The following is a 10,125-nucleotide window of genomic DNA, read 5'->3' as shown; positions in this document are numbered from 1 at the left end:
GGGCCGCTGGAGCTGAAGGAACCGATCGGTTGTCTTCCTTCAAACGTAGAGAAGCCCAGTAAAGCCATGCTGGTGATTGGAGCAAAAAGCGCCAAGAGCGGGGCCCTGGATGGTTCCGAAGGCTCGATAGCTTGCCGAGACTGGCTGAGGAAGGCAAGCCCCTGCCAAACGTTGTCACGGAAGCCTGGCCAACGCGTTCATTCACTGCCCAAATATCTGAGTGCCTACTGTGTGCCAGGCGCTTTAAGAGTGGATAAAAAGATAGGCAGATGGAATAGCAACTAATAAATGTAGAAGAATGATGCAGTTAGAAAACGACTATTTGGCAAAATCATAGTAAAAACTGATTGAGAATCATCAATGGATGTCAAAACAACTGAGTGAAGTTGGATGAGGACCAAGTTATTTACATATAGGGTTGCCAAATCTTGCAATAAAAATACAAGATGCCCAGTTAAATTTGGATTGGGAGGAGGGGTCATACTTTACTAAAAAGGTATTCGTCTGTTACCTGAAATTCAAATTAAACTGGGCTACCTGTATTTTATCTGACTGGCTGCCCTATTTGCATAGTCTCAAAGTATCTCTCCCACAGAGTATTTTTTTAATAGCAAAGGGGGGGACTTCCCTAGTGGCACAGTGGTTAAAACACTCTGCTCCCAATGCAGGGGGCTGGGGTTTGATCCCTGATCAGGGAACTAGATCCTACATGCATGCCACAAGTAAGAATTCAAATACCACAACAGTGGAGCCGGCGAGCCGCAACTGAGGAGCCCGCCGGGTGCAACCAAATTAAAAAAAAAAAAAAAAAAAAGATAGCAAAGGGAGAAAATGGTACATTTACAGTGGAGAAACCTGACAGTCATCACCTTAAACAAGTGATCAAAATTAACACCAGTAATAGGACAAAAACACATTATATGCCCTCAGATATGACGCATTGAGGAAGACACACCACTTCATAAATCTTAGCAAGTCTGAATATTGAATAAAGTGATTTTCCTAAACCATTGAATTCCCTAAAATTGTTACAGATTTCTTATTTGCACAGTGAGAGGAGAGATCATAGACCTGGAATGTTAAAACAGTCCAGGAAAAAGGCACATTCCTGAAATTTTGCAATGTACTAGTAGATCTAATCACAAGGAAATATCAGACAAGTCAAGACTAAGAGATGTTCTACAAGAAAAGCAGCCTGTACTCTTCAAAAATGTCAAAGTCATGAAAGACAAAGAATGAGGAACTTTTCTAGATCAAAGGAGCCTGGGCATGACAATTCAATGTAATATGTGATCCCAGACACACACCCCCAATTATTTTCTTTCTTTTTCCTTCATTCTTCTTCTTTTTCTGTCTCTTTTTTGCTATAAAGGACATTATAGGACAACTGGCAAAATAATAATAAAGTCTGTAGATCAGTTAATAGCATTGTATCAATTTAAATTTCCTATAGCTAATCATATTGTGATTATGTAAGAGAATGTACTTGCTGTTAGAGATAAAGGGACATCATATCTACAACTTACTTTCAAATGGTTAAAAAATATATATATATAGGTTTTGTTAGGGCTGCAATAAAATACCACAGACTGGATGGCTTAAAAAAATTATTATATCTATATGAGATGATGGCTGTTTGCTTAACTTATTGTGATGATCATTTCTTGATGTATGTAAGTCAAATCATTATGCTGTACACCTTAAAATTATACAGGGCTCTATGTCAATTATATATCAATAAAATTGGTAGAAAAAAACCAAAATTAATTTTCTTGCAGTTCTGGAGGCTGGAAGTACAAGATCAAGGTGTTGGCGGGTTTGCCCTCTCTTGAGGCCTTTCTCCCTGACTTGCAGGTGGCTGCCTTCTCACTGTCCTCACATGGTCTTTCATCTGTGGGAGCACCCCTCTGGCACCTCTCTCTGTATGTCTTAATCTCCTCTTCTCATAAGGACACCAGTCAGATTTAATTAGAATCCACCGTGACCACCTCATTTTAACTTTATTGCCTTTTTAAAGGCTCTATTTCCAAACACAGTCACATTCTAAGGTACTGAGGGTTAGGGCTTCTACATATGAATTTTGGGGGCGGTGACACAATTCAGTCCATAAAGATGTATATACAAAAAGAGAAGCTAATAAAGCATATAGTGAATATAGCATATTAACAACTGGGGAGTTGGGCGAAGAGTACGTAAGCATTCCTTGAACTTTTCCTGCAACCTTTCTGTGTGTCTGAAATTATTTCAAAAAAAATTTTTAAATCAGATTTCTTCCCTCCTGGGGTTTGAGGGAAAGGTAGACATACAGTGATCAGGAGAAGAGACTAAGAAAAAGACTGTGGTGCTGAGAACCCTCCAGACAGTAGGTGTGAAAGGTTGTACAGCTCAGAGCGTGCCCTCAGGTTATATGCCTGAGTGTGATAACTCGCAGAATCTATCCCCAGCAAGCCCTGGTGAGGAGGACCTTACAGTTACTTGGACCTTGCAGCAGTGGCTTTGAAGAGGGAAAGGAACCAGACATGCCCAGATTTTAGGATACACAACCCTCTCACCACTCTGCAAAATTTTGGAAATTCTCTTTTCCCAAAAAGAAAACTCTTGAGAGTGAAAGCATGAGAACATTATTATACATTTTTTACTATGCCTAATGAAAGAACTTCCCTCCATGCTCCCACAGTATTATATTGAAATACCACTTGTTTAACAAAATTACTTTATGCTCTAATTTTTAGCCCAAATTCTGTGGGGTGCTCAGGCCCTTCTAACTCAGGCCCTAAATAGCCTTTCTGCATACTCTTTCCTTGCTCTGGCCTCCACTGAGCACATCCTGTACTTCTACCTGCTGTTTGATTGCCCTCCTCCATCTACGCCCCAGAACCACTGCTACTCATCCCCAAGGCTGCACCCCCAGACTGCCTGACTTGCCCATCTTGCCTATGGGCCTTCACATTAGGTGGCCTCACATGTTTCATTGACACATAAGGAAGAATTGGGACCACACACGGGCAAAAGAGCATTTTTGCTCCAACCTAATGCCGATAGGCAGAATTAATTGCCCTCTCTTTGGGGCTATCATAGAATATGAGAATACTCCTATGTCAGTCCTCAGAAGGACATCTTGATATTTGTGCATCTGTCTATCTCTTCAAATACTGAAACTGTGCAACTCAGATTGGGACTTACATGCTGGGTCTTTTTTTTTTTTGGCCCCATTGTGCAGCATGTCGGATCTTAGTTCCCCAACCAGGGATCAAACCCGTGTTCCCTGCATTGGAAGCATGGAGTCTTAACCACTGGACCCCCAAGGAAGTCCCCCATGGTCTTTTAATTGAGATCACACACCTGGTCTCAGGACCTAATGAAGCTCAGGTTCTTGATGTCTCATCGCAGAAAGAATTCAGAGAGAGACAAAGTGATAGGTAAGAAGTGGATTTATTTAGAGAGAAACACACTCCACAGAGTATGGGCCATCTCAGAAGGTGAGAGGCCCCAAAATATGGCATGATTAGTTTTTATGGGCTGGGTAATTTGATAGGCTAATGAGTGGATTATTCCAACTATTTTGGGGAAGGGGCAGGAATTTTCATGAATTGGGTCACCACCCACTTTTGGGCCTTTTATGGTTGGCTTCAGAACTGTCATGGCACCTGTGGGTGTGTCATTTAGTATGCTAATATATTACAATGAGCGTATAATGAGGCTCAAGGTCCACTGGAAGTCAAATCTTCTGCCATCTTGGACCTAGTTGATTCTAGCCAGTTTTTGTCATGTCCTATGGTTATGTCATTCATTTAAAGGTTGTGCCCTGCCCCTTTCCCTCCTGTTTCAATATGATGTGAGCTTATTAAACCAAGACAATTCATATCTCATGATTCATTTCATTCATGCAAGCACAAAGCACATTTATAATCAAACATCTATTAATAATCATTCTAATAATAGCTAAGCTTTATTGAACACTCATAATGTGTCAGGCACTGTTTTATGCCCTTTGCAAATATTATCCTATTTAATTTTCACAGTAAGCCCATGAAGTAAGTGCTATTATTATGTCCATTTACAGATGGGGAAAATGAGGCACAGGAGGTTTAAGGAACATGTCTAAGGTCAGGGTGCTAGTAAGGGGAGGGCAGAGATTGAAGCCAGACAGGCTGGCTCCAGAGTCCATGCTCTGCTATTAAGTACTATTTATTGAGCACTTATTCTGTGCCAGGCACTGGGTTCAGCACCATCTTCTTTAATCCCAACAACCCTGTGAGGTACGTATTATGTTCTGCATTTCAGATGAAAAAACTGAGACTCAGAGAGATGACCACTTGCCTGAAGTCACTCACCAGCAAGATGAGGCCTGGCATGGAAGCCTTCCCTCTAGCCCTCCACTTCACGTGGGCCTGAATATTTAATAGATAGCTAAGGAGAAAACCGGACCACACACAGGCGAAATCACTTAAAACGATAAATGGGTGAGAGAGAACTGTTGGGCAGAGGAGGCCATGGTGGTGGGACCCACAGAATTGGCAGCTAAACTCTAACAGTGTTCCACGTCTAGAAGGAACCACAGAGCTTATGAACACCAACACATTCCACCACCCATCAAACCTCCAGTGTAACTGATTTACCTGAAGAAATCAAGGACTCATTATCATCCCAGAGCAATTTCTAAGTAAGGACTATGCTGGGCACCCCTCATGACCTAGAGCTCATAATGGCATCAGGATAGCCACTGCAGTTGTGAAAATATTGAAATGTTTCTGTACCGATTGGTAAAACCTGTTCTCCCAAGCCCTCTGATTGTCTACCACACCCTAGTAGCCCTCCCTAGGGAAATTAATATCAACACCCAGACCATGATCCTGCTTTCACACTAGGCTAGTTTGGGCCATGCCTATCCATTTCATACCCCTGACTTTCTCTCATCTTAGAACATACTGTTTTTGGGGCAATGTGCCTTCTATTTCAATACCACCAAAGTAGACAGCACTAAGACAGGACAGCCCAGTCTCCGAAACACCCAACCAGAGAGAATTGTTCCTTTTTTCTTACTATGAAAGCAATTCATGTTCTTTGTTTAAAACACACACATGAAAAAAATAAAAAAATAAAACACACACATGTACGCATACACACTGGAGAATACAAAAAAGATTAAGAAGCAGAGATAAAATGACACCCACTCCAGCACCAATCAGAAACACCCAGGTTTAGGTAAATGGCACTGTGCTTGGAAGTAAGGATATTTTTAAAAAGTTGAATAAGATACAAACTTGTTCTAACTAGGTTTCTAGCTCAGTGAGGTGGAAGACAAATCATGTTAACATTGAGTAGGTAAGTGACAGAGGTATGCCCAGGGGTCTCTGGGAGCTGAGTGGAGGGACCCCTGACTCTTGGCAAAGTCCTGTCCTCGCCTTTATACTGGAATCACTTTATGGCCATAGTGAAAGTGTGGACTCAGGGAAGCAGGCCGAGGCGTATGTTCAGCCTTTTTGACAGGGCCATAAGGCTGACAGAAAACAGGAGAGCTCGTGGCTCACAAGCAGTCCATCCCAGCTCATAAGAAGCTGGGAACTTTGTTCAGCAGCCTGTACAGAAGCCTCCAGTGATTTACAGGGCCACTTTGCATATCTCCTTCATAAACCATTATAGGGTGAAAGGCAGCAGGTTAAGGATCCAGTGGTTGGAGAATATCAGCCTCAGAATTTTCAGGATTTAGGTTCTTTCTTCAATTCTTCTCATTCTTATATTTGAACTGGGGGTGGCTTCTGTTTCAAGGATTCTGGATATTGGGGGAGTCCGTGTAGCATCCTGAGGAGATGCAGTTCAGTTTTCTTCTAATTTCAAGAAGGAAGGAGACCTTACTTACTTGACAGGATAGGAAAGGGGGCAGGGAGTCAGACTGCGGAGAAAAGGGAACTAGTTTCATAGACCATTAACCACGTGCCAGGAAATATGCTAGATACTTCCCCTACATTTACTCATATAATCCTAATGTTCCTGTGAGGTCAATATATTATTATATCTATTATAGAAGAAGCAACAAAATTAAAGTAATTTGCCCATGACCACCAGCTAGTAATGGTAGTGCCAGGATTAAACATAGGTCTGTCTTCATTCAAAACCCATGTTCTTTCACAAAATATGTCTATCACAGTTGTGTGAGGTCAGATTGAAGAGAGGGCATTTGGCAGAATGTAATGGCTGGAATGGAGCAAGTGGAACAGGAAGGTTGACAAGGTTACAGAACATTTAATGACATGCTCCTCCCCAAAGGTTGTACTTTATTAGCCTGCTTTCCTGCCTTCTTCCTTTTCTTCTCCTCTTCTTTTTCCTCCTTTTTCTTCTTTTTGGCTTGCCAAAAAGAACTCTTACTAAATTTTTATCATTTACAAAAATTTTGTATGATTTTTTTTTTTCCTTGAGGTATGCGGGCCTCTCACTTCTGTGGCCTCTCCCGCCGCGGAGCACAGGCTCCGGACGCACAGGCTCAGCGGCCATGGCTCACCAGCCCAGCCGCTCCGTGGTACGTGGGATCCTCCTAGATCGGGGCACAAAGCCGCGTCCCCTGCATCGGCAGGCGGACTCTCAACCACTGCGCCACCAGGGAAACCCTGTATGATTTTTTAAAGAAGAGAGATGATGTTTTACCAAAGCGGTTAAAAATACATGTTTCTAACAGCAGCACCAAAAATTGTTATGGAAAATATTGTTTATCTTCCAAACTTCAGTACTTAGATGCCAATCCATCATGTTCTTCCTTATTATCTCCTTAGAATTAATTACAAATAAATCAAAACTTGTATTTTATCATGAAAAAAAATCATGAAAAAAAATCCTTTACACACTTTCTCCTTGTCCTCATTTTATCACATTCAAGATTAAAGGTGATGGCAATACTGAGGGAAATGATTAGCTGCAGAGAACAACATAACTAACAGGTAGCACTTACTATGTGCCAGGCACTGTTCTAAATGCTTTACGCTTCATAACTCATTTAATCCTCACCATAACTCTATAAAGCAGTGTACTGCTATTATCCCCATTTTGCAGATGAGGAAACTGAGGCACAGAGTGGTTAGTAACTTCCCAAAGATCACACAGCTAGTAAATGGCAAATTTAATTTTCAAATCCATTTCCTTTTTTTTTTTAATATAAATTTATTTATTTATTTTTGGCTGCTTTGGGTCTTTGCTGCTGCGCGCAGGCTTTCTCTAGTTGTGGCCAGCGGGGGCTACTCTTTGTTGCAGTGCGTGGGCTTCTCATTGCGGTGGCTTCTCTTGTTGCGGAGCACGGGATCTAGGAGTGCGGGCTTCAGTAGTTGTGGTATATGGGCTCAGTAGTTGTGGCTCGCGGGCTCTACAGCACAGGCTCAGTAGTTGTGGCACATGGGCTTAGTTGCTCCGCGGCATGAGGGATCTTCCCGGACCGGGGCTCGAACCCATGTCCCCTGCATTGGCAGGTGGATTCTTAACCACTGCGCCACCAGGGAAGTCCCTTTCTTTTTTAAGACACGAGAGAAATAGCTTTTGAACTCTAGGAGAAGAGAAAAGACGTCAACAACACAAACTTTGGTTTCTGAGACTAATAATAGCCAACATATATTAGCACTGTTCTGAGTATTTTACATGTATTATCCAATCCTCTTATCAGTCTTATTATTGTCCCTATTTTACAGATGAGAAAACTGAGGTACAAAGAGGATAAATAAGTGCACAGGTGCACAGCTAGTAAGTACACAGCTAGTAAGTGGCAGGGTGCACAGCTAGTAAGTGGCAGGGTTAAGATAGCAAAGGAAAATGGCAAAAAATATGAGAAAAGGCATTAAAAACTTTAGAGTCTTTGGGCTCTCTTTGTGACTGAAGGCAGTCTGAGCCAAATTCTTGTCACCATTTCTTACTCAAGAGTATGCTTTCAAAGCGATTATATGAAATGTGAAAATTTTGAAAACTGTAAAGCACTATAGAATTTAAAGAATCATTCAATTAAAACCAGTTGAAGCAAAAAAAGAGTACACTTTCAGAGAAGGCTACTCCTCGGTGAGTACCACAGGACATGCCTGGGTGACAAAGGTTTTCATCAGTACATCTGGTTCCTGCCTGACTCTCCTCCCCCACAATGATGGCATTTATAAAACTTCTCTCCTACATCACCACAGAGGAACATGAAGATGAGAACACAGTCAGAAGATTTCCCCAAGGTCACCACTTTTATAAACTTTCCCTTCAGTCCTCTTCCTGGAACTTTCAAGATCATTCCATAGAGTTGACCCCTCTCTTATCCTTCAACACTCTTCTCTTGCTTTTATAACATCCCCTCCTAGTTTCCCTCCTACTTCTCTGGCTGCTCCTTCTCAACCTCCTTTGCCAGTTTCTTCTTTCTATGTGGCCTTTAAATATCAGGGCTCCTCGAGGTTCTGCCCTGGCATCTCTTACTCTCTACTCTCCCCCTGGCTATTTTAGCCACTGCCATGGCTGTAAATATCTATATGTTGGTACCTGCCAAGATTATCTTCATCCTGGTCTCTTCTTTGAGCTCCAGACCTGTATATACCTGCATCGTAGATATTTCAGTGTTAATACATTCAAAACAGAACTCCTGATCTACCCCCAAAGCTGCTTTTCCTCCCATCTTCTCTATCTTAGTAATTGGCAACAACCAGCTAGTTGTTTGTGCCAGAAACACAGAACTTAACCTTGACTCACAGTCAGCTCATCACTGAATTATTTCTCCAGAGTAGACCTCAGTTCTGTCTACTTCTCCCCATTGATCTAGTCTAGGGCAACTCCATCTTCTGCCCAGACAACAACAATAGCCTCTTAACTGCTTCCACATTTTAAAGTGTAGATGGCATCACCCTTCTCCTGAAAACCTTTCAATGGCTGGCCAACCGGCTTCAACTAAGATCTAAGTTTTTGGTGGCTGGTTTCAGCTTCCTCCACTTTCCCTTTGCCTACCACATTCTCATTACACTGGCCTCTTCCGGTGCCTTTTTTTTTAAAAATTAATTTTTATTGGAGTATAGTTGCTTTATGATGTTGTGTTAGTTTCTACCGTACAGTAAAATGAATCAGCTACACGTATAAATGTATCCCCTCTTTTTTGGATTTCCTTCCCATTTAGGTCACCACAGAGCACTGAGTAGGGTTCCCTGTGCTATACAGTAGGTTCTCATTAGCTATCTAATTTATACATAGTACCAATAGTGTATATATGCCAATACTAATCTCCCAATTCTTCCCATCACCCCCGCCGCCCCCCACCCCGGTATCTATACATTTGTTCTCTACATTTGTGTCTCTATTTCTGCTTTGCAAATAAGATCATCTATACCATTTTTCTAGATTCCACATATATGTGTTAATATACGGTATTTGTTTTTCTCTTTCTGACTTACTTCACTCTGTATGACAGTCTCTAGGTCCATCCATGTCTCTACAAGTGACCCAATTTTGTTCCTTTTTATGGCTGAGTAATATTCCATTGTATATATGTACCACATTTTCTTTATCCATTCCTCTGTTGATGAACATTTAGGTTGCTTCCATGTCCTGGCTATTGTAAATAGTGCTGCAATGAACATTGGGGTGCATGTGTCTTTTGGAATTATGGTTTTCTCAGGGTATATGCCCAGTAGTTGGATTGCTGGGTCATACGGTAGTCCTATTCTTTTGGTGCCTTGATCATAGCAAACTCTTACCTGCTTCAAAGCCTTTGCACGTGCTGTTGACTCTGAACAGACCCTCTTCCCTCTCTCTTCATTCGGTTACCTCACCTTCTCGGGTCTTGGCTTAAATGACATCTCCTGAGACTCCCCAGTCTCTCTTAGGTCTCTCCTGTTACGCTCTCTTAATGCTCTTAATGCATTTTGTGCTTTTCTTCCTAGTAGTAATTATGTAATTCTTTGTTAATATCTATCTTCTCCAACTGAATGTGAGCTCCAGGAGTGCAAGGACCATGTACTGCATTCACCAGTGTATGTGACTGACAGAGGTCTGACCTTAGACTGAAGACATTTTCAAAGTGGAAACTTTCACATGGCTTCTTCACTGAGTGAATTTTCTGTGTTTCAACAAATTGGGATTTCTCTTTCATGACCTGTGACCTGAGTCATGAGATAACGAGCAGGGACA

This window comes from Grampus griseus (assembly GCF_964374135.1).
Source record: "Grampus griseus genome assembly, chromosome: 15".
Lineage (NCBI taxonomy): Eukaryota > Metazoa > Chordata > Mammalia > Artiodactyla > Delphinidae > Grampus > Grampus griseus.
This window is presented reverse-complemented; position numbering follows the sequence as displayed.